Source organism: Sus scrofa, chromosome 10 (genome assembly GCF_054392235.1).
Source record: "Sus scrofa isolate SSC_HxYL_T2T_F1_AM1 chromosome 10, Sscrofa_HxYL_maternal_Yorkshire_Landrace_v2.0, whole genome shotgun sequence".
NCBI lineage: Eukaryota > Metazoa > Chordata > Mammalia > Artiodactyla > Suidae > Sus > Sus scrofa.
This window is the reverse complement of record NC_139392.1, coordinates 48772051-48797640: the sequence shown is the minus strand read 5'-3', so window position 1 is coordinate 48797640 and position 25590 is coordinate 48772051. Positions and strand designations below refer to the sequence as shown.

General features: G+C 38.3%; 1 non-coding gene and 3 pseudogenes across 1 annotated transcript; 1 reads left to right on the top strand and 3 right to left on the bottom strand.

Moving 5' to 3' along the window:
• The first annotated feature begins 5246 nt into the window (after window positions 1–5246).
• On the top strand, window positions 5247–6161 carry LOC110258859 (olfactory receptor 4A47-like; annotated as a pseudogene).
• Window positions 6162–6514: 353 nt separating this feature from the next.
• LOC110258857 (dual specificity tyrosine-phosphorylation-regulated kinase 2 pseudogene) lies at window positions 6515–8673 on the bottom strand (annotated as a pseudogene).
• A 3764-nt stretch (window positions 8674–12437) lies between these two features.
• LOC146399370 (U6 spliceosomal RNA) lies at window positions 12438–12539 on the bottom strand. The gene has a single exon (XR_014818486.1). It is a non-coding gene; the product is annotated as a U6 spliceosomal RNA (small nuclear RNA).
• Window positions 12540–13609: 1070 nt separating this feature from the next.
• LOC146399369 (olfactory receptor 4A47-like) lies at window positions 13610–14347 on the bottom strand (annotated as a pseudogene).
• Window positions 14348–25590: the final 11243 nt, after the last annotated feature.

Sequence of the window (25590 nt, the reverse complement as noted above, 5' to 3'; positions counted from 1 at the left end):
GAGTTGAGGAGATGATGTTGATTGAGGAGACCAGTGCACCAAGACAGCTAGAATTCTGATGTTATTTTAATTGCATATGATATACTTGGAGGACAGAAAGAGAGATTCAGAGAGATTGAGGGAGGGAATGTTGGGCATCTGGAGATGATCCCCATCAATTCATGGATTTGAGGAAACTACCAGAGGCTGGGGAAGATTTACCCAGATGGATTAGTTAGAAAGGTCCTTGGTGCTCACACTGGACCAGGAATAGTGCCTATTCTCACCAGGTAGAAAACTGTGTGGTTCACAGGGTCAGTGCAGTAGGCTAAATACTAGAAAGATTTTGGATCAGTAGTGGTACGTAATTAGCCCCTGACGAAACACTGTTCCAGACTTGCCTCATATACCATAAGAAGAAAAAAAAAATCTAAAAATAAAACATCCAAAAAATCAAACTATTTTGTTTAGAATTTTGTGTTTATGTTGATGTGACATATCAATTTGATTATTTTTGTTTTGATGCCCTTATTTCATTCTATATAAGGGTTATGATGCATACATAAAATGAGTCAGGGAGTATAATAATTTCCTCCCATCTCTAATATTATTTAGGTAGGATTGGTACTATTCCTTGTTTAATTTTTGTATAGAATTCATTAGTAAAGCTATATGGGAATAGAATTCTGTTTGGGAAGGGAAGGATTCCCAATAATTAATTGTATTGTGTAGTAGATTATTCTAGTTTTACATTATTTTATTAGTGTGTTTATTTAGAAGGTTGGGTTTTTCGGAGCAGTGACAATTCATTTAGTTGGCAAGTATACTGTCATAAATTAATTTATCATAGCCTTTATTATATTTCTAAGATCTGTAGGATCTGCAGTGATGACATTCTCTTGATTCCTGATTCTGATAATTTATTTTTTCTCTATTTTTCTAAATCCATTTTGCTAGGAGCTTTTAAATTTTCATTGAACCAATTCCTGGATTCATAGGTTTCCATATGATTCATATGTTGCTTTTAAAGCTGGATAATAAAACATATGAATCCAGGAATTGGTTCAATGAAAATTTAATATGTATATATAGTCTTTTTAGGTCCACACCTGTGGCATAAGGAAGTTCCTGGGTGGGAGACAAATTGGAGCTGTAGCTGCCACAGCTATAGCAATGCCAGATCCAGGCTGCGTCTGTGACTCACACTACAGGTCACAATGATGCTGGATCCTTAACTCACTGAGTGAGGCCAGAGATCAAACCCATGTCCTCATGGATACTAGTTTGGTTCATTACTGCTGAGCCACAATAGGAACTCCTCAATCAATATTTATTTCAGTGATTTCTTACTTCTATATCCTATTTCTATGCTATAATGCTTTCTATCCTTATTTTACTTTTATTTTTCTTGCTTTTTGACATGAAAGCTTGGTCATTTCTTAAAATATTTCTTGTTTTCTAATACTTGCTTTTAAAGCTGGAAATGTCTCTCTAACCACTCCTTTAGCTGTACTTAGTTAATTTACATATGAAACTATGTAGCACATTATATGTAGTTTATGTATATAATTCATAGATTTTTAAATATATATTACATGCATATACCATTATATTTCTCTTGAAAATTTATTTTTCAAAATGTTCATGGGTAAATTAGACTTGTGTTGCTTAATTTGTAAATAGTGAGAAAACATTAAAATTTTGTTATCAGTTTCTAGTTGAATAACATTTTAATGTTATATATATAACATATTTCATATGTAAGCGTATATATATATATATATACACATCTCTCTATCCCTATAGATAGATAGATATAGTCTGTATGATTAAAGCACTTTGAAATTTATTGCAACATCTTTTGTGACCTAGTGTATTTTTTTTTTGGTGAATCCTCCATGAGCAGCACTTTGAGATAAATAGAACAGTCCCACAAATGTTTCTCTATTTCACTCTCACATAAACACAAATTCTATCAACTTGCCTGTTTGAAACTCTGTGATAAATTATATGATGAACTATCTACATTAGAAACAAGTTTTAAATGATTTGTTCTGAAATTAACATTCATCATCTTCTGGAAATCAGGTCAGATGTCATCTACAAAGACAAATCTTTTTTTTTTTTTTTTTTTTCCCACTGTACAGCAAGGGGGTCAGGTTATCCTTACATGTATACATTACAATTACAGTTTTTCCCCCACGCTTTCTTCTGTTGCAACATGAGTATCTAGACATAGTTCTCAATGCTATTCAGCAGGATCTCCTTGTAAATTTATTCTAAGTTGTGTCTGATAAGCCCAAGCTCCCGATCCCTCCCACTCCCTCCCCCTCCCATCAGGCAACCACAAGTCTCTTCTCCAAATCTTAAACAGTTTTGCCTATTTTGAAGGTAATGATTTAAACAAGAGCTTTTTTACATATTTCATTTATGCCCAGACTGAGCTTTTCCCTTTTGGTGATTTGGCTTCTATTTATTCTTTTAAGATTTCCCTCCAGAGCATAGGGTTCTGTAAGTCCTGTTCTACAAGGTGATTTATCATGGTGGCATCTCTGGAGATAAAGACTCTGCCCTCCAAATTATGACTAAGGTCCCTAAGAATTTAATTAGATAAGAATCACCCTTGGAGATGCCCCAAGTGAATAACTCAATAACATGAGCTGCAGTTAGCTGTAGATAAAGTGTTTTGCGGTCTTTTGCCCTTATCTCAGAGAGTATTTGCCTGTGCCAGTAACGACTTGACTGGCTTTTTCACAAATTAAAATGATTGACTCAAAACAATAGAGTATGTATACAAAATTATTCTTCATCCTCCAAGAAACCCAAAGTTCAACAATATGTAATGAAGACCAAATAGTATAACTGGTTGAGAATCAAAATGTGGCAAAGGCTATTTCAATATTTTGATTTTATTGGTAAAACACGAATAGCATTTTTTATCTAAAAAATTCATCCAAAATTTACAATTTTCCCTCTAATCAAAATGTTGATTGAACATTTGTTTGTTAATAGGATAAATTCTGCTAGCCATGAATATTCTTAATCTCTGTTCACAATCAAGATTCAAATTTCTTCACATAAAAGGACATTCATATTCATTTTTAAAATTCTCAAAAATTTGAAAGGTCATATTTTTCTGAAAGAATGACATAAATCAGATTTGCTGCAAGCATGGAAACAGTTCAAGGTCCAGTGATGGTGCATATATCCATCCCTTTATTGATTTTGAGATGGCATCTGTGCATGAAGGACAAAGGAGAAGCCGCCACCACCAAGAATGTGGCTTGAATATCTGTCTCCTTATGTAGATAACCCAGGAACTATATATATACACAAGATTCTGAACTAGGCTTTACATTTTGCAGGAGTTCATTGGTGATTTGAGAGTTTATCCTTTTAAATGTTCCTCTATCTGACCCTCATGATCAGCCAAGTTAGTTTGTGATTGCTAAGGTATGTGGAAGTCAATTCTATGATGTAGTACTCTCTTTGAATATTTTCATATTTAAAGATCCAGAATAAATTTACCTTCTCTAACATCAGGTACTTAGAAACTAATTTCAAGTGTAACGATTTGGGGATATTTTAACTGGCAGATGTTTCTAAATATCATGATATTTTCAATTGATATGTTCTCTAAGAATTTCTTGTTAATCTTTTAAAATCTAGAACGTGATGTGACATCTATAGCACTTGACTGACTGACTTTCTAATTCTGTAGTAACCAGGCCATTACTACAATTCTTATTTTAGGAGTTCCTTCGTGGCACAGTGGTTAACAAATCCGACTAGGAACCATGAGGTTGCAGGTTCAGTCCCTGCCCTTGCTCAGTGGGTTAACGATCTGGCGTTGCCGTGAGCTGTGGTGTAGGTTGCAGACGCGGCTCAGATCGTGCGTTGCTCTGGCTCTGGTGTAGGCCGGTGGCTACAGCTCCAATTGGACCCCTAGCCTGGGAATCTCCACATGCTGCAGGAGTGGCCCAAGAAATAGCAAAAAGACAAAAAACAAACAAAACAAAATAAAAACAAAAACAAAACAAAAAAAAAACCCCAATTCTTATTTTTTTTGTTCACACCTGAGTATCAGCATCCTATTATGTTTCTTGGCAATTTAGATGTTTTTTTCCTTTAATTGTTTTGTTTAAATGTTTTATATATTTATATATATATATATATATAATTGGGGCCACAGCATGGGGTGAATTGGAGCTACATCTGCCAGCCTACACCACAACCACAGCAACGTGGAATCTAAGCCACCTCTGCAACCTACACCACTTAGGCCAGGGACCAAACCCAAATCCTCATGGATTCTAGTTGGGTTTGTTACCACTGAACCACAACAGGAACACCCTATATTTTATTTATATTTTTAATTTGTTATTTGCTTAGTGGTCTTCATCTACTTTAGATATTAACTCTATTTAAACACTCTACAGTGTAAATCTTTTCCCCAAACTACTTTTGTGTATTGACAATGTAGTATCTATTCCTAAATCCTTAAGAAGTTTTGAAATTTCCAAAGATACCTATGTGGGATTTCATTGATTGATTAAGAAGACTCTTCTACCCCTCAAACGTAGCACATCATCTCCTTTATTAACTGGGAAAGTAAGTATGAAGGAAATCCTGCTTTAATCTTTTTATTAAAGATTTAATGAATTTTTTGTATAAAGTATTAGCAATATGTACAATTTAATTAGCTTCCAGGTGGCAATCTAGTTGTGGAAACTCATTTATTTAATAATGTGTCCTTGGAGTTCCCGTCATGGCACAGTGGAAATGAATCTGACTAGGAACCATGAAGTTGTGGGTTTGATCCCTGGCCTAGCTCAGAGGATAAAGGATCCAACATTGCTGTGAGCTGTGGTGTAGGTTGCATATGCGGCTTGGATCTGGTGTTGCTGTGGCTGTGGCATAGACCAGCAGTTACAGCTCTGATTAGACTCCTAGCCTGGGAACCTCCATATGTCATGGGTGCAGCCCTTAAAAAAAAAAAAAGACAAAAAGACTAATAATGTGTCCTTTTCCCACATATGTATCTAATTACTTGCCTTTCCATTAAAGTGTAAGATTTTTGAGGTTGGGATCATGTTTTGAGCAGCTTTGTATTATAATATCTGAATGTACTGGAATGTGATAAACCACAATTCCTATTGCTTGAATGAATAAACAAATCAACCTAAGCTTTCAGGAAGTCACTGGCAATGATTACATTTATACATAAGTTTGTACTGATCTCTGAAATAAAACATAGAGAAGAAACTATGGAACAAAGGAACAATGTAAATGAGTTTGTCCTCTTGGGGCCCACCCAGAGCACCCAGGGTCAGAAAATATTGTTTGTCCTGTTCTTGCTCATCTACATTGTGACAATGGTGGGCAACATACTCATTGTCATGACTGTGAGGATCAGCCCAACTCTGGATGCTCCTATGCACTACTTTCTTGGATACTTATCTTTTATGGGTGCTGTTTTTCTACTACAGTCACACCAAATGTGATTATAGACTTACTCTATGAGAAGAGAACCATTTCCTTCCCAGCTTGCATGACCCAGCTTTTTATAGGACACTTATTTGGTGGTGCTGAGACAATACTTCTGGTGGTCATGGCCTATGATCACTATGTGGCCATCTGCAAACCCTTGCATTATTTGACAATCATGAATCAGTGGGTGTGTGTTCTGCTGCTGCTGTTGGCCTGGGTTGGTGGGTTTCTACATGCTGTAGTCCAGCTTCTCTTTGTTTACAACCTTCCCTTCTGTGGTCCCAATGGCACTGACCACTTCATCGGTGACATGTACCCCTTGTTAGAACTTGCCTGCACTGACACCTACATCATTGGCCTCACTGAGGTTGTCAATGATGGGGCAATCTGTGTAGTCAACTTTATGCTCTTATTCATCTCTTATGGGGTCATTTCTGCACTCCCTGAAGAATCTCAGTCAAAAAAGGAGGCACAAGGCTTTATCCACCTGTGGCTCTCACATTATTGTTGTGGTCCTGTACTTTGTGCCCTGTATTTTTATGTATGTGAAATCTCCTTCTACCTTGCCCAGTGATAAATCCTTGACTGTGTTTTACACTATTGTCACTCCTATGTTGAACCCTTTAATTTATACTCTGAGAAATGGAGAGATGAAAAATGCCATGAAGAAGCTCTGGACCAGCAAAAGATAATGAAGCAGTAGGGACATACATCACCTATTTTCAAAGAAGAATTGCTATTTCCAGGAAGGCTATGCGTGATTATTTAACTGCAGTAAATTTCTTCTCATGTTTAATAAGGTGAACATAATGAAGACATTTATTGTGTGAATACTTCCAATGATCAAAACATACTTTTAAGATGTTCATAATTTCCTAGTTCAAAGTATGTATTTTATTTGAAAAAAATTTTAAGGTTTTCACAATTTCTTATGAAAATATGTACAGTTTTGTGTGTAAATGTCTATGTTGAGGTACTAATTTTGTTTCATGTGATAAGGCATGTTATGGAGTTATTACTGTAAATTTTTTAGTGGAAGTTTTTCTCATGTTTCTCTCTTAAATAATGTAATAGTTTCAGAATTAATAGGTTTATTACAGATATTAGAAAAATAAAATAAGAAATAAGACATAAAATCTTGGTTTACACCTCCCTGCACTGAGAGCCCACCCATACTAATATGTGAAACATAGATGTTATTTTTGTACCTGGAGGCATCCAGCATTTTCTGGGAGGGCATGCCCAGAAGTTCAATCATACAGGGAAGCTGGTCCACTTCATCCTCCCCAGGCAAGAGGGAATAACAAGTCAGGAGCTCCACTAGGATACAGCTCAGGCTCTACATAGATGGACATGCTATACTTGGCATCGAGGATCACTTGCAGGCCTGGTAAAAATGGGACTGGATGTACATGTTGACCTGCTGATGTTGGTAACAACTGGAGCCAAAATCAACCACTTTGATCTTACTTCAACCCTGCTGCTTTAATAAAATGTTCTCAGGCTTCAGGTCACAGTGAATTATCCTGTTTTTGTGCAGAGTGTCCAGGCACTGCAGGATGAAGTAGGCAAACTTGCCAACCAAAGGCAGGCTGAAGCCCTGAAACTTTTTCTTCTTAATGAGCGCCTAGAGGTTCATGATCAGCAGCTCTATTGTCATGCAGATGTGGCTGTGGAAGGTGAAGGTCTCTAGCATGTGTATGATGTTCATGGTATTGTCCTTGTCCTGCTTCTGCAGGTAATCCAGGATGTGGAACTCCTCAGCTGCCTCCTGGTGGAAGTGCTTCTAGTTCCACACCATCTTCAGGGCCACATGCTGGTGGAGTTTGTGGTGGTAAGAGTGACCACCTGCCCAAAGCTCCCCTTCCCAATGACCTTGAGCACCTCATACCTGTAAGCCGTAGGATTGTGGGGCACCTGCACATAACATCCCTGGTCATCATCATAGCTACTATTGTTGGGCCTGCCTTGGTGCTTCTTTGCCTTGGACCAAAGAAATATATTTCAGGGTAGCAGAAAATCTCATGGTGTTCAAAGCTGATTAGTTTTTGCATATACTGCTTTGTTGCTTGCTTGGGTGCCACAGGGGTGGCTTTCATTTTCCCTATGCATTCCAGAGACTTCAGAGAGGTAGAGCTCCCCTGCCATCTGCAAATGTCTCCAGCTGCCACTCTGACACCACCAGCAGCCTTGTTTTGCTTACTGTTGTAAGCCCATTTTGTTGTGGCCTGAGCACCATCTGCCTTCTGCTCTTAGCCTCAAACAGCTGCTGAACATGGATCTGTCTGGGGCTGTGGCTGCCCAAGTATAGGTGATCATTCATTGTGTGTTTACTGTGGGCCAGCCGTGGGCTGTGTCAGCAGTGTTGCTGGTCAGGAGAGGTGTCAGGGCAATGGGGGAGGGTGGGCTGTTCCCCACTCCATGTGGCCCCTGCGCCAAGCCCTTGGGAAGCCTGAAACTGATGCACTGTCCCCTCTTCTGCCTGGCAGCTGTGCAAGAGATGAAACAAAAGAGGGTCAAGGGGAAGAAAGTCACCCAGACCTATGGCCTTGCCCCACCTCTCTGGGCTGTGGAGCCAGCTCTCCCCAGGGCAGAGCCAGGATGGTAAACTCTGGCTTCCAGGGAGCAGTGGGTAGGTGGACCCACAGACAGGGCTCTGGAAGCTTCAAAGTTAAGTGGGGCCCCTAGTGCAGGTAAGTTCATGACCCCACAGGGAAGCTGGGCAGGATCTAGGCCAGGCCAGTGGCACACTTTGCTGACCTCTGCAGGCCCGGAGGGGCAGCTGGATTGCCAGCCTGGGCACCACCACCTAGCCCAGCCTGGGGTAGAGGAGGCCTGGGAGGGCTCCCACCAGGAAAGCTCAGAGGAGCCCCTGCCCACATGCAAAAATAAGCAGAGCCCAGGCGAGGGCGAGCAATCCTCCCCAGGGTCCCTGTAGCTGCCCCACTGGTGGTGCATACTTTGTTCAAGGTTCTGTGGGCAGCATGGCCCTGTGCCACAGGGACTGGCCTGGGGCTGGTATGGGTCTCTGGGGTGGGCTCCCATGGGGGGTTAGGGTCCAGGCTTCCTTACTGATCAGATATCCACCCAGAGCAGCAGTGGAAAGTTTCCTGGTTAACATGGCCACTGGAGAGGAAAATGCATCTCAGGGGCATCATCTCTGCTGCTGCTGCTGCTGCTGCTACTTCTCTGTGGTGCCACCATGGCCACCCCCAGGTGGCTCCTCTAGAAGATCTCCAGCACCCTGACACCCAGCATTAGCTACAGCCAGCCACATACAGTCATCTCCATCCCCTCAACCCAACCTCAGCTGGGGGCCCTACATTCTCCTTGCCACTGCATGTTCTTCTTCTTGCTCAGGTGGCACCACCTGGCCCATTCACATGCCTCACCCTCCCTGGCATGCTGTAGGCCTTGCTCACATAGTGCATGAGGGAGTGGGCTGCACTGCCTTGCTGACTTGCTCAAGAGCCTCCTCCCAGGCCACACCTGATTTCATTTTCTTAAACTTACTGAGACTAGATTTGTAGCCCAGAATGTGATCTATCATAGAGGAGGTTCCATATGCTCTTGAGAACAATGCCCATTCTTCCGCTTTTAGATGGAATGTTTTATAAATGTCTGCTAAGCCCATTTGGTCTAATGCATTATATAGTGTCCATGGGTCCTTATTGATTTTCTCTCTTCATGACCTGTGCATTGCTTTAAGTGTGATGTGAAAATCCCACACTATTTTTGTATAATTGATGATTTCTTCTTTTAGAGCTGATAACATTTGCCTTATACATTGTGGTCCTATGTTGAGTGCTTATTATTTACAATTGTTATATCTTCTTGGATTGATCCTTTAATCATTATATAATTACCTACTTTGTCTCTTGTAGCCACCTTTGTTTTAAAGTCTACATGATCAGAGCATTGCTACCGCAGCTTTTCTTTTGCATGGAATGTCATACTTCGCCACCTGACTTTCACTTAATGCTCATTTAAATTAGAGTGAGTAATGCAAAACAAGCATTTTTTTTCTTTTTTTCTTTTTTAGTTAAGGATAGCATCTGTCTGATACCTTACAATTAAGGTAAAAGAGCTCCTTGAGAAGTGCTTCCAAATCTTTTTCTGAACTCTGGTAGTGCCAGAAGACGAAGAACTGTTCTATTTTTATTTCTACTTTATCACTAGCCACAATTATTAAGCAGTATGTATTCCATAAAAAAACAGTAAATATATGAATAACTCTCTTTTGTATCCACGACTTCACTCTAGCCAGAAGCCTCCTGGTCTTTTGTTTCTCCTTCTCTTCCTGCTTGCAAGGTAGAAACATGGACATTCTAAAATTCTGTAAGGGGGGTTCCCGTCGTGGTGCAGTGCTTAACGAATCTGACTAGGAACCATGAGGTTGCGGGTTCGGTCCCTGCCCTTGCTCAGTGGGTTAACGATCCGGCGTTGCCGTGAGCTGTGGTGTAGGTTGCAGACGCGGCTCGGATCCCGCGTTGCTGTGGTTCTGGCGTAGGCTAGTGGCTACAGCTCCGATTCGACCCCTAGCCTGGGAACCTCCATATGCCGCGGGAGCGGCCCAAAGAAATAGCAAAAAAAAAAAAAGAAAAAGACAAAAAAATAAAAAAATAAAATTCTGTAGGAATAAACAACTCTCTATGAGATAAATTAAACCCATATTATAAGATTCTAATCCCAACTCTAGTGAACATTGGGAGTGTGTGACTAGGCAAAATACTCATAAATATAATATGCCTATGCCATGAGTTTCCAAAATGTGAATCCATTTTTTGCAATTTAAAGGCCAAAGTGCTACATTCCCCACCCCCTTAAGTAACTGGATGGAGACATATTTATATGGGTTCCAACAACCAGGAGGATTTGTGCAAATTTTTGCATGAATATTAGTTATTGGAAGCAAGTAGTTCTGAGACTCTGAGTGCTTCTGGGATTAGGAATGTGGTGACACCTTTGCAGTTTAGCCAGTGGTGACATGGTTGGCATCAACAGAACAGCATCCCCTTGAGCAAAACTGGCCTGTCAGGTGTGCTTCTGCAACTTGTTAATTGTAGCTCAAATTAGAATCTGTGACCCCAAATCTCCAAAGATTCTTCAAGCCAGTTAATTGAATACACTAAGTCCTTCCTACTTTAACTGGATAGACATGATTCAATATCTTCAGATGAGAATCTTCACATGTATCAGACATAAAATCCTGCTTTTCAATTTATAACCAAGAATGCAATGCCAACCATGTCAGAAGCATTATGGTTAACAAGGGCCTTTTTTTTTTTTTTTACAAAAGCAATTACTACTAATAGGGTTAAGTAGAGATGATGGTTGCTCATTAAGTAAATACTGATGAAGCATTTATTCTGGGCCATGTTTTCTTCTACTGTCAGGATAATTGATGTTGAACAAAACACATACTCTATACTCCTTCTGAATAACTTCCTATATTTTGAGTCTTTACATACACTTCTTGCATGCTGTAGAGAACCAGTGTTCACAGAAAAATGATTTTTGACCCCTCGGAGTGTTTTTGTCAGGGAATTTAGACTCACAGCTATAATACATCAAGTTTTTGGAAGTACAGAGATAATGTGGAGCAGAGAACAAAAAATAGAGATCCAAGTTTTGTCAAGAAGATAAGGAATTAGTCCAATAGCAATAATACTTAAGAGGCCAGTGAACTTCAGTGTTCTTCTCATCTGGCAAAGAGAAATTATACATAATTATACCTGGAGTTCCCATCATGGCTGAGCAGTAACAAAACTGACTAGTATCCATGAGGACTCAGGTTCAAGCCCTGGCCTCACTCTGTGGGTTAAGGATCTGGCATTGCTGTGGCTGTAGTGTGAGCTGGCAGCTGTAGCTCTAATTCAACCCCTAGACTGGGAACTTCTTTATTCTATAGGTGCAGCCCTAAAAAGACAAAAAAATAGTAATCCTTCCTAAAGATAGATAGATTAATTAATTAATTAATATATTTTATATTTACTTATATTTATACACACTAGTATCTATTTTAGATTAACACTGTTGGCCAGGTGAGTAGTTTTATTACATTTAAAAGAATCTAGTAATAAAATGTTCACAATAATTAATATTAATAAGCAATTTATTTGTCTAAGAGCTTATATAGACTATTTAATTGATCTTGCAAATATGTCCATCATTCTACATTTACCAAAATTTAAGGTTGTCATGTTTTGCCAGTTTACATTATTAGTAGCTTAGCTAAGATTTGATCTCAGAACTACCTTCCTTAAAAAGCAATGTTCTTTTCCATTATAGTATACTAAAACTTGCCGTCAATTTCTCAAAAATGTACATGAAATATAAAATATATAAAATGCACACCAACAAAGGAAAACCGAGACAATGAAGTTTAAAATGAATGAAAATTTAAGATTAAAATAAAAACAACTTTTTTTTGTTACTGAGTTCAAGTTCATATTGCTTGCCCCATCTCAGGCAATAAACTGAAAGACAAGTTGTATCTAGAAATAGACACTTTATTTGGAAAGCCAGCAGACCGAGGATATGGTGTATTAGTGTCCCAGAGAAACAACTTGCCTGGGTTTGGATGCTAGTTTCTTTACAAGGGAAAAAAGGGGGGCGGGGAGAGGTGAGATAGTGAAGGAAAAGGAATAAGTTGTTGCAAATATTTTCTTGTTCTGGCCAGATTCCAGTGGGCATGTGTTAATTTCTTTTTTCCTGCAGCCATTCACAGCTGGCCTGGCAGGATGTTTCCTGGTGCTAAACTAAGGTATTTTAACTTAATACTCAGGCACCAGAGGTAGGATTCCTGGAGATGGGCCATGCGTTATGTTTATTTTAAGCTATAGACAACTTCCATTTAGTGATTAATTTGTAGAAAAGCAATAGCATACAAAATTGAAGAAACAGATCCAGTATGGAATTATGTTTGATCTTTCTTATTACAGTTATATCATTTTTAGTGTATTTTTTTAAATATGGAATGCTTCATGAATTTGTGTCATCCTTGTACAGGGGCCATGCTAATCTCTGTATCATTCTAATTGTAGTATATGTGCTGCCAAAGTGGGCACAATTTAGTGTATCCTTATAAAGAAGTAAAGCAGTAGGAGGAAACTGAGAATTAATTAGGTATATATATACACTAGTATGTAAAGATTTTCAGAAAGCTAAGCAGAGCAATGTACAATGTTTACACAGAGACATAAACACATGAACAAATGAAAACATGCTTGTACTTGCAAGTTATGAGTTAATATCAGAAACATAGTGATTGAGTCTGGAAATCCCGGGAGATAATAGTTTGGGATATGTATGAGGTTTATTCTACTCTCTTTACTTCTGCTTGCATTCCAATGTTAATATTTATTATTATCCATAATATTTTCAATCTTGAATTAAAAAATATATATCTCACTAAAAATTTTATTTGTGAAGCAAATGAAATTGAATAAAGAGGATGGTCCAGATATCATTAACTATTTTATCTAGTACAATAAAAAAAAGTAGATAAAAGTTGAGATGCTGACCAAAAACTAAATTAAGAATGAGAAAGCAATGAAACTAACTTCAGACATTTATTAAAAATTAGCGTAACCAGGAGTTCCTGTGCTGGCACAGAGGAAACAAATCTGAGTAGGAACCATGAGGTTGCAGGTTCAATCCCTGGCCTCACTCAGTGGGTTAAGGATCTGGTGTTGCCATGAGCTGTGGTGTAGGCTGGCAGCTGTAGCCCAGATTAGACCTATATGCCTTGGAACCTCCATATGCCATGGGTGTGGCTCTAAAAAAAATCAAAATAAATAAATAAATGAATAAATTTTAAAAAATTAGTGTAACTGTATAAACATTTCATTGACTATTACATTATATGTTATTTATTGACTCCCTACTGTAAATGCATTCCACCTCTCCAGGTGAAGTGACAAACATTACAGAGTTTACATTCTAACAGAAAAAAAAAAACTATAGTTGTTTATGAACATATAGTTTATTCCTTAATTTTATTATCATAAATCCTTCAAAGAAAGGAAAGTTTGCATCAGATTTATGAAGATTTTTACATTCCAAAGAAATATACCCTTATGTTAAATTAATTTCTTCATGAGAGAAAATGCAATTACTTTTAATACCTGATCTGCCTTTATTTTCTCCAGAGGTTCTTCGTAGCATTAGTCATCTTAGAATTTCTTAGACTATAGATTAATGTGTTCAAGATAGGGGTTATGATTGTAAAAAATACACTCAATGATTTGTCAATGCGAATGGTCTTAGTAGGTCTTACACATATGAAAATACAGGGAACAAAGAAGCAGACACCCACAGTGATGTAGGAACCACAGGTCTGGAGGGCTTTATGCCTCCCTTTGTGACTCAGGTTCTTTAGAGAGTGCAAAATGACTCAATCGGAGATGAGTAAGTACAGAAAAACAATAGTGCAGATCAGTCCCCCATTGGCCACCACTGTAAGGCCAATGAAATGTGTCAGTGCCAATGAGTTCCAATAAGGGATACATATCACACACAAAATGATCAGTGACATTGGGGCCACAGAATGGGAGTCCATAAATAGTATTTAATTGAAATACTGAGTGCAGAAAACCTCCAACACAGGACAGCAACAGTAGTGCAACATGCACCTTTTGCCTCATGATAACCAAAAATTGCAAGGACTTACAGATGGCCATGTAGTGGTCATAGCCCATTACCAACAGAAGGAAGACTTTTGATCCACTGAAAAGAGTGTTCTATAAAGTGCTGAGTCATGCAAGTTTCAAAGGATGTCGTATTTTCCCCAAAGAGCAAGTCTGAAATTAATCTCGGGCTAGATGAAGAGGAATGTGACATCCATAAATGAAAAAGTAGCAAGAAAAAAGTACATTGGTGATTTCATGGTCTTGCTGAGAGTTATAGTCATAATAATGAGCAGGTTTCCCACCACAGTAACAATATAGAAGAACAAGCACATAATGAAAAGACATTTTGTTTTTTTGGATTCTGTGTGAACCCCAAGAGGATGAAATAAGTTATATTGCTCCTTTGCTTCATCTAGTCTGTAAAGAGGATGACTTCACATATTACATGTTTTTATCTATAAAACAAGGTAGGGGAGCTTTAAAATGAATTATAAGTTTTATCTTTTATCAATTTAATTAAAACAATGAATATGAAGAATTTGTTTGAATCCAATGTGTCATAATCATTGTGATTATGAAGTTGATGAGGCTCAGTTCTCTCCCCTTTGTAACATGACATATATTGAGGGATCACATAATTCCAGGCCAGTGTAATAAGTGCATTACAAGAATAATGATGCAAGGCTAAGGATAACAGTGTAGGAATATATCATTCAAGCTGGAACCAGATAAGGCTTCCTGGAGGAAGCAATGCCTTAGCTGAGTTTTTAGGGAAAAGTGAATGAACAAGAAGAGTTGGGAATATTCCATAAAAACAAAATTTATAAAGTTGCAAAGGTGTAATATTTGAGGCCCATTTAAACTAATTTACATAACTCTTGTAAGTTGATCAAACTATGAATAGGTCACTGCTCAGATTGTCACAGAACCACTAGACTTCTTTCTGATTGTCTTGATCAATAAATACTGAATCAGTTCAGTTTTGTCTCTCAATCCGCTGTCACTACCATATTTTAAATTTTGCATAAATATCTTCATTTTTTGCCAAATGCAGTTGGATTTCAAGTTGGTACATATAAGACAAAATTTTAAGATTTCCATAATATAAAAAGTGTCCCACACATCATTAAATGGTACCACCTTCAATATAAATGCTCAGACAAAAAAATCACAGCATTTTGCTTTCCCTTTCATGTTCTCATATTTCTTATTCATCTTTTTAACAAATCCTGTTGCCTTTATGTTCAAAATATACCACAATTTTGATGATTTCCTACCCTGATTTCCTTCCTGGCTTACTGCAATGGCCTCCTGCCAAGTCTCTACAGTTTTATTCTGCCCTCCAACAATGTGTTATCTTGAAGCAGCCCAAAGGATTCTCTTTGAATCTTCTTTAATTTTATCACTCCACTGCTATAAACTCTTACAGTGAATTCCAATCAAACACTCACAATTTACTTGTCACATTTAATATTTACTTTCATAAGAACAGCAATGACCATTTTATAGCTGAAAAAATGAGGCTCAGGATATCTCATTAATCTACCAGAGGTCACAAAATTTTAAAAGATAAAACTTGAGAAATGGAATCTAAATTTAATTTATTTCAAAATGATTAATTTTTCATAATAAAAAAGTCACACAACTCTAAAGTCTGCTTCTCAATATTTACTGAGAGTATTACCTTGTGGACTTTTGTTCACAGTCTGAGGGGGCACCTTTTAAGTTATACATAAAGAACTGTAATTCATCCCATATTGATGCCAAGAGTGAAAGACTGGATTTTTTCTTGTGAAAATAATTTATCTTATTCATCTATCTGTTCATTTTCTCCATGGAGTCTTCTGATTATTCCTACAACATTTTAATTTCACTATAGATTGTTTAAAAGAAATACCAGGATGACTATAAAAAAAATCAAAGGCTTAATACATTTGGATAATTTATCAGGAAGATGATCAAATCCTATGTTTACTTGGCAAGGTAGGATCTAGCCAGATCCCAGGAATATTTATCTCAACTTACTCTTTTTTTCTCAAACTTCAAAATAGAAAAATACCCTTCAATCATTTAGTCTTCTCATCCTGTCATATTGGTGTGGCCAGGAATAGTTGACTCGAGTATTTGAGAGCCTATATTCTTCTGCTGTTTCTATTTCTTTGCTTTTTTTTTTCTTTCTCCCTTTATTTCTTTCCTCTTTCTTTCTTGTTTTGTTCTAATGCATTGCTTAAAGCCTAACAAAGAACCTTCTGAAAAAATTCTATCAGTTCTTAAAAGGATATTACGTTGTTTCCACAGGGGCAAAGATCACTGGACATTTATATTTCTAACATTATTTATCATTAAGTATTATTTTTTCTTCTTTTTTTATTACTCAAATGAATGTATCACATCTGTAGTTGTATAATGATCATAACAATCTGATTTCACAGGATTTCCATCCCATAGCCCAAGCACATCCCCCCACCCCCCCAACCTGTCTCCTCTGGAGACCGTAAGTTTTTCAATGTCTGTGAGTCAGCATCTGTTCTGCAAAGAAGTTCAGTCTGTCCTTTTTTCAGATTCCACATGTCAGTGAAAGCATTTGATGTTGGTGTCTCATTGTATGGCTGACTTCACTTAGCATGATAATTTCTAGGTCCATCCATGTTGCTAAAAATGCCAGTATTTCATTCTTTTTAATGGCTGACTAATATTCCATTGGGTATATATAACACCTCTTCTTGATCCACTCCTCTGTCGATGGACATTTAGGTTGTTTCCATGTCTTGGCTATTGGAAACAGTGCTGCAATGAACATCGGAGTACATGTGTCTTTGCAAGTCATGATTTCCTCTGGGTAGATGCCCAGGAGGGGGATTGCTAGATCAAATGGTAGTTCTCTGTTTAGTTTTCTGAGGAATCTCCATACTGCTTTCCGCAGTGGTTGCACCAGTTTTGAAGAGTAGTGGCGAGAGTGGACATCCTTGTCTTGTTCCTGATCTCAGCGGGAATTCTTTCAGCTTTTCACCATTGAGAATGATGTTAGCTGTGGGCTTGTCATATATGGCCTTTATCATGTTGAGGTAGGTTCCCGTTACGCCCATTTTCTGAAGGGTTTTTATCAGAAATGGGTGTTGGATTTTGTCAAAGGCTTTTTTTGCATCTATTGAGAGGGTCATATGGTTTTTATTCTTCAGTTTGTTAATGTGGTGTATCACACTGATGGATTAACGCGTATTGAAGAACACTTGCATCCCTGGCATAAATCCCACTTGATCATGATGTACTATCCTTTTAATGTATTGTTGGACGTGGTTCGCTAGTATTTTGTTGAGGATTTTGCATCGATATTCATCAGTGAATTTGGCCTGTAGTTTTCTTTTTTTGTGGAATCTTTGTCTGGTTTTGGTATCAGGGTGAAGGTGGCCTCATAGAATGAGTTTGGGAGAATCCCTTCCTCTGCAATTTTTTGGAATAGTTTCAGAAGGATAGGTGTTAACTCTTCTCTAAATGTTTGATAGAATTCGCCTGTGAAGCCATCTGGTCCTGGACTTTTGTTTCTTGGGAGTTTTTTAATCATAATTTCATATTCAGTTCTTGTGATGGGTCCATTCATCTTTTCTATTTCATCTTGGTTTAGTCTTGGAAGATTGTACTTTTCTAAGAATGTGTCCATTTCTTCTAGGTTTTCCATTTTATTGGCATATAGTTGCATATAGTAGTCTCTTATGATCCTTTGTATTTCTGTGATGTCCATTGTTACTTCTTCTTCTTCATTTATCATTTTATTGATTTGAGTCCTCTCTCTTTTTAGCTTGATAAGTCTGGCTAGGGGTTTATCAATTTTGTTGATCTTTTCAAAGAACCAGCTTTTCATTTCATTGATCTTTTCTATGGTTTTCTTTGTTTCTATTTCATTGATTTCTGCTCTGATCTTTATGACTTCTTTCCTTCTACTAACTTGAGGTCTTGTCTGTTCTTCTCTCTGGAGTATCTTTAGATGTAAAATTAGCTTGTTTATTTGGGCTTTTTCTTGTTTCCTGAGGTGGGCTTGTATTGCTATAAACTTTCCTCTTAGAACAGCTTTTGCTGCATCCCATAGGTTTTGGAATGTTGTAACTTCGTTGTCATTTCCTGCCAGGTCTATTTTAATTTCCTCTTTGATTTCTTCAGTGATCCATTGGTTGTTTAGTAGCATGTTGTTTAGTCTCCATGTGTTTGTGTTTTTTGCCTTTTTTTCTTGTTGTCGATTTCCAGTCATATAGTGTTGTGGTCAGAAAAGATGCTTGATATGATTTCAATTTTCTTAAAGTTACTGAGGTTGGATTTGTAGCCCAGGATACGATCAATGTTAGAGAATATTCCATGTGCACTTGAGAAGAATGTGTATTCTGTTGCTTTTGGATGGAATGTCCTATAAATATCTATTAAGTCCATCTGGTTTAATGCATCATTCATGTCCTGTGTTTCCCTATTGATTTTCTGTCTGGTTGAGCTGTCCATTGCTGTAAGTGGGGTGTTAAAGTCCCCCATTATTATTGTGTTATTGTCGATTTCTCCTTTTAAGGTTGTTAGCAGTTGCCTTGTATATTGTGGTGAACCTGTGTTGGGTGTGTAGATATTTAAAATTGTTATATCTTCTTGGATTGATTCTTTGATCATTATGTAATGTCCTTCTTTGTCCCTTAAAATAGTCTTCATTTTAAAGTCTATTTTGTCTGATATGAGTATTGCTACTCCAGCTTTCTTTTGATCCCCGTTTGTGTGAAATATTTTCTCCCATCCTCTCACTTTCAATATGTATGTGTCCCTAGAAGTGAAGTGGGTCTCTTGAAGACAGCCTGTATATGGGTCTTGTTTTTGCATCCATTCAGCCAGTCTATGTCTTTTGGTTGGGGCGTTTAGTCCATTAACATTTAAGGTAATTATTGATATGTATGTTCTTATTGCCACTTTATTAATTGCTTTGGATTTGTTTTTGCTGCTCTTTTTTATTTCCTTCTTCTTGTGTTCTTTTCTGCCTAGAGAAGTTCCTTTAGTATTTGTTGTAAGGCTAGTTTAGTGTTGCTGAATTCTCTCAGCTTTTGCTTATCTGTGAAGGTTTTGATTTCTCCTTCAAATCTGAATGAGAGCCTTTATGGGTAGAGTCATCTTGGTTGAGGTTTTTTCCTTTCATCACGTTAAGTATATCATACCACTCCCTCCTGGCCTGCAGAGTTTCTGTTGAAAAATCTGCCGATAGCCTTATTGGGGTTCCCTTGTATGTTATTTGCTTTTTTTCCCGGCTGCATTCAAGATTTTCTCAGTTTGATTAATATGTGTCTCGGTGTATTTCTCCTTGGGTTTATTTTGTATGGTACTCGTTGTGCTTCCTGGATTTGAGTGAGCGATTCCTTCCCCATGTTAGGGAAGTTTTCGGTTATTATCTCTTGGAATATTTTTTCTGTCTCCTTCTCTCTCTCTTCTCCTTCTGGCACCCCTATAATACAGATGTTGGTGTGTTTCACATTGTCCCAGAGTTCTCTGAGACTCTCTTCATTTCTTTTCAATCTTTTTTCTCTTTTCTGTTCCACATCCATAATTTCCACTAATCTGTCCTCCACCTCGTTTATTCCTTCTTCTGCCTCCTGTATTCTGCTGTTAGCTGCTTCTAGTGAATTTTTTATTTCAGTTATTGTATTTTGCATCTCTTCTTGTTTAAGTTTTATACCTTGTATCTCTTTGCTCAGTGTTTCCTGTAACTTATCCATCTTTGCCTCCAGTTTATTTCCAATGTCTTGCATCATCTTCAGCATCAACAGTCTAAAGTCTTTTTCCTGGAGGCTATGAATCTCTTCATCGTTTAGCTCACTTTCTGGGGTTTTTCCTTTCTCCCTCATCTGAGTTATAGTTCTCTGTCTTTTCATTTTTATAGGTTTTTGGTGTGCTGTCCTTTTTTCCAGAGAGAATTGTAGCCTCTCTTACTTGTGATGTCTGCCCCCCTGTGGCTGAATTCGGTATGGGAGGCTTGCTGTAGGCTTCCTGATGGAAGGGGCTTATGCCTGCCCCCTGGTAGGTGGAGCTGATTCTAATCCCTCTGGTGGTGGGGTTTAGTCTCTGGATGGGATTAGAGCCAGCTGTGTGACTGAGGGGTCTTTAGGTAGCCTGATTACTGAGGGGCAGGGCTGTGATCCCACCAGGGTTGTTGTTTGCCCTGGGGCTTCTCAGCAGCTTACTGATGGGTGGGGCTAGATTTTCCCAAAATGGCTACCTCCAGAGAAAGGCATGGCTGCTGAATATTCCCAAGAGCTTTGCTTTCAATGTCCTTCCCTCACAACAGGCCACATTCACCCCTGTTTTCCCAGGATGTCCTCCAAGAACTGCAGTCAAGTTTGACCCAGATTCCCATGGAGACTTTGCTTTGCCCTTGGACCCAATGCATGTGAAAGTCTGTCTGCACCTTTTAAGAATGGGGTCTCCATTTCCCCCAGTCCCATGGAGCTCCTGTGCACAAGCCCCACTGGCCTTCAATGCCAGATGCTCTGGGGCCCTTTCTCCCCATGCCAGATTCCCACACATAAGAGTTTGATGTGGGGCTCAGAACTCTCTCTCCTGTAGGTGAGTCTCTTTGAACTAGTTAGTTTCCAGTCTGTAGAGCTTCCCACCCAGGAGGTATGGGGTTGTTTATATCATGAAATCACTCATCCTGTCTCTTTTTGTGTCCTCTTCTTTTTATTCTGGAGTAGGATATCTTTTTTAAGGTTTCCAGTCCATTTGGGTGAAGACTGCTCAGTTTTAGTAGTGAATTTTTTTTTTTTAGGAGAGAAGATGAGCTCCAGTCCTTCTATTCCACCATCTTAATCTCATCCTCTTGTACCAAATCTTTAGCTCCCCCGGATGCACTAGACCATCAATGGAGGTGTGTTTGGCCTGCTCCTGGGAAAGCAGGGCTGGGGCCAAGGACCAGCTGGGCAAGGGGAGAGAGTCAGGGGCTGCAGGGGCTTTCCTCCCATGACCTTTCATGCAGGCTCCACCAGGCTGCCTGCTTGCTCCATGCTCAGCCAATCCTTCAGGAGTGGGAACCCAGGATCATGTCTGGTCTTGTTTTTCTGAGGCCAAGGGGGCTCCTGGAAGATGATGGTGATTTTCCTTTTCCCCTCAACTAGGAGAGAAAACGAGGCAGAGACAATGTGGGAGATGAGCGAGCGGAGAGGCATGGGGAGGTGGAGGCTGGAGCGAGACCTGAGCCGGTAGAGCGTCTCAGGCGAGCAGGAGGAAAAGAAGGCTGGGAGCATGGGGGAAGGCTTGTGAGCATCTGTCTCATTTATCATTAAGTCTTAGAACTGGAATGTGTCCAAGACTGATTCTTGCCTAATTAAAATCACTGGGATTTTCCACAAAATTTAAAAAGTACATTTGTATGTAAATATGCTACTAAACTAATTATAGAATTAAAGTCAGAAAAAATGTAACATTGAAAAACAACAGATTTAGAACCATTTTAAAAACCAAGAGCAACATATCCGTTAAATTATTTTCTGTAAAGATTAACTCACTGTATATCTCTCCACTTGTTCTAGCAAATTTTGCTTTTATTTTATTTAATACTCAATTTATTCTGCCCTACATTTGGTTAGATAAAGAAAAAATATCACCAATTTAGATATAATAACTCTATTTATCAAATTATTTTATTTTTTAAAATTAGCATACTTATTATATGCTAACTACGGTTGAGGAAACAGCAATTAATAAAACAAGGAAAACTTAAAAATGTTTCTTCATGATTCAGTCTTATATTTTAATGATAGAGTCAGACAATAAAGAGTAAGCTAGTTATAAAGTAGTTTTAGTCAAGACAACAAATATGGTATTCCAACAGACATAGAGGGAAATTTTTTACTAAAGATAATATAATTAGAGATAGTCTTTCCTAAATGTAATGCTTAAGATGAGAGCCAAATAATAGGAATTGGTTACCATCAGAATCACTGTTACAGACAGTAAAAAATAAAACTATATCACATCAGAGATTATCTGTTATATATGTAGAAAACTATAAATTCAGATCTATGTTGCAAAGATGTGGTGAGAATATACACTCTTGTCTGGCTCCAGATTTTAATGGGAAATCTTACAATGTTTCAATGCTGAATATGTCATATCCTGTGGGTCTGTCATATATAGACTTTATTATATGCAGGTACATTACTTTTGTACCCAATTTATTGTGAGTGTTTTTTTTCATGAAATGATGTTGAATTTATGTGAATAATATAATGAGAAAATTTTAAAAATAATTCCATTTATAATAAGCATTAAGAAGAAAAAGTACTAAAGAATAAACTTAAGCAAGGTGACAGAAGCTTTGTATACTAAAAACTGCAAAATTTGGCTGAAACATTGTAGAAGGCACAAATGGAAAAAAAAATTCATCACATGGAATATTTAGTATCATTTATATTATTTACTATCAATAATCCCTAAAATGAGCTACAAATTCACCATAAACCCTATCAAAATCCCAAAAATATTTTTGCAGAAATAGAGAAATCCAATGCAAAATTTGTATGAATTCTCAAGAGTTTCCAAATAGCCAAAACAATAATACTTCATGATTCTAAAACATATTATAAACCTATGGTAATCAAAACAGTGGAATGTTGGCATAGAAACAGACATACAGGGGGGGAATGGCCAAGGTGGTAGAGTAGAAAGACCCTGATCTCACTTCTTCCCATGGACATATGAAAATTACAACAATTTATGAAGCAACTATTGGTGACAGAAAAGATCCTCTATGACTAAGGATGTAGAAGGAATAACAATAAGACAAGTTGAAGTGGAGGAGACAAGATATAGTCAAGTCTCATAGCCTGAGTATGTATGAAACCCAAAAATAAGAGGATAATACAACTGCAAAATTTCTCACAAAAAAATGAAGGGACTCAAAAACTCATGGAGCTACCCAAGCCAGGGTGGGGCTGTATTGCAAAAATGAGCCTCCAAAATATTTTGCTTTGAAAGATACTAGGGCATCCTTTTGGGAAAACTAAATGGTTGTGGGAAATAGAGACTCCAGTCTTAAATCTTACACACAAAATCACACACATCCAAAGACTCATTGCAGATTTTCAGTTATAGTAATTTGAAAGGAGCCTGAGAGAAACCACTTGCTGATTTTGGAGAGCCTCATGGAGAGCTAGGAGGAAACTGAACTCTCCTTGGTTCATAGATGCTGGCAGTAGCCATTTTGGTGAGGTGTCCTAAAATAGGGAAACATGTGGGAAAGTGTCATATTGGAATGCTCCTTCAAGTTTTTTAGTGGTTAGCCACAACTTGCTCACTATCCATTCACACTAATATTGAGAAGTCCTGGGCCAAGCAAGGATACATCCTCAAATGCCATCCAATTGGCTACTCTAGGACCTCTTGAGACCTTAACCACTCTCAGACCTAGGCTCACTAATCATTCAAATATCACCAGCCCTAGATCCAGCCTCACCCATCAGGGAATGTATTACAATGGGACAACATGGGCCATGACCTTGTCCACATGTATCCCAACACCTACAGGACCCTGGGCACAACAACTAGACACTCCCGAACCCAGATTCAGCCAACAGTGTGCTGTATCTAAGCACAGGGCCCACTGTGTCATAGCCCCAAACACCAATGTGTAGTTCCAGCCGTGAGACTGTAGTCATATTTCAGTCAACCATTTCAGGATGTAGCCCACTCACCAGTGGGACTGTACAAGTCTCAGAACCTCTTGGTCCCTAGTTCTTCCACCAGTGAGCTGCCGCCAACACTAAGACCCATGTCACATAGCTAGAGACTCTGGAAACTGGCTCAGATCAGCAATCAATGACACCACTTTCCTCAGGAAACAGCATCATCCACAAATAGTTAACTGGGCCCTACATTCAGGGACATAGCCTGAGCAAACCACAGAAGATACCACCCTCTGCAACACTATGCCTTGCAGTCAGCTTGTCAATACTCAGTCTGACCACCAGCAGGCTAGAACCACATCAGAACACCCTGGAAAATCCTCGCCATCAGTAGAATGACATCAGCTCTGGGACAGAATCATGCCCTCAGCTAATCTACCAAAGAATGTGTTTTGACAGCCAATTAACCACACTAGACCCATGACTGGTGAAGTTTCATAGCTAGCTTCTTTGTGACCCAGCCCCACCTACCAAGGGCCTACACCAGGACTTGGACTCTTCAATTATACAACTAGCCATGCTATGACCTGTCTCTGTCCACCAGCAGCAAGTGGCCACCACACAAGTAGGGCCTGCAAATCAATAGGACCAGTTCCAGCCCCATCTACCAGTGTGTGCAAAGGAGCCAGCCCTCAACAACATGGATCCATGAAGCCCACATATCAGAGATCAGTAGAACACATAGCTTTGGTGAACAGAAAGCAATATGCCAATGGGACATTTCCTATAAATATCCACTTCTTCAAGATTAGGAAACATAATGACAATGCCAAATACATGGAAATAAAGCACAGAAAATTCAGCAAAATGATGCAACAAAGGAATATGTTCTAAATGAAGAAATGCAATTAAAACCCCAGAAGAAGTATTAAAATAAATGGTTATAAAATTCTGCCAGCTAAAAAGGTCAAGATAATGATTGTGAACATGCTCAAATAACTTGGGAGAAAATTACATGAACAGAGTGAAAAGTTAGAAGATTTTATAGAGTTAGAAAACATGGAGAATAACCAGAAATGGATAAAGAGTAATACTGAAATAAAAATTAAACTAGAAGGAATCAAGTGTAGATAATATGATATACAGGAAGATATCAGTGAGCTAGAATACAGAATAGTGTAACTCATTTAAGCTAAAGAGGAGTACAAATTAAAAGAAATTAGGACAGTTTAAGAGACCCCTGGTCAGCTTCAAGTGTTCCAGAATTGGCATTACAGGGGTCCCAGAAAGAGAAGAGAGAGAGTAATGGGCAGAAAACAAATTTAAAGACAAAAGAGCTGAAGAGGTCCCTAACCTGGGAACAGAAACAGACACAGAAGTCTAGGGAGCACAGAGAATCCCAAGCAGAAACAGCATAAAGAGAACCACATCAAGATACATTGCAATTAAAATGACAAAAATTAAAGATAAGGAGAAAATATTAAATGCAATGAGGGAAACGAAACATGTTTCTTACAAGGCAACACATAAAGTTATCAGAACAATGCAGTGCAGAAGGAAGTGGTAATATATATTTGAAGTGATGAAAGGGAAAATCTATAACACAGAATACACTACAAGATAAGGCTTTTATTCAAATTTGAAGGAAAGGTCAAAAGTTTTACAGACAAGGAAAGATTCAAAGGGCTCCAGCGCCATGAAACAACCTTTACAGGCAACATTTAAAGGACTTCTATAAGCATAAAAGAAAAGGCCACAATAGAGATATTAATATCAGGAACTGAAAAATCTCATTGGAAAGGAAAACATAGATTAAAGTTAGTAGGTCAACCAAGTATAAAGGTAGTAAGAAG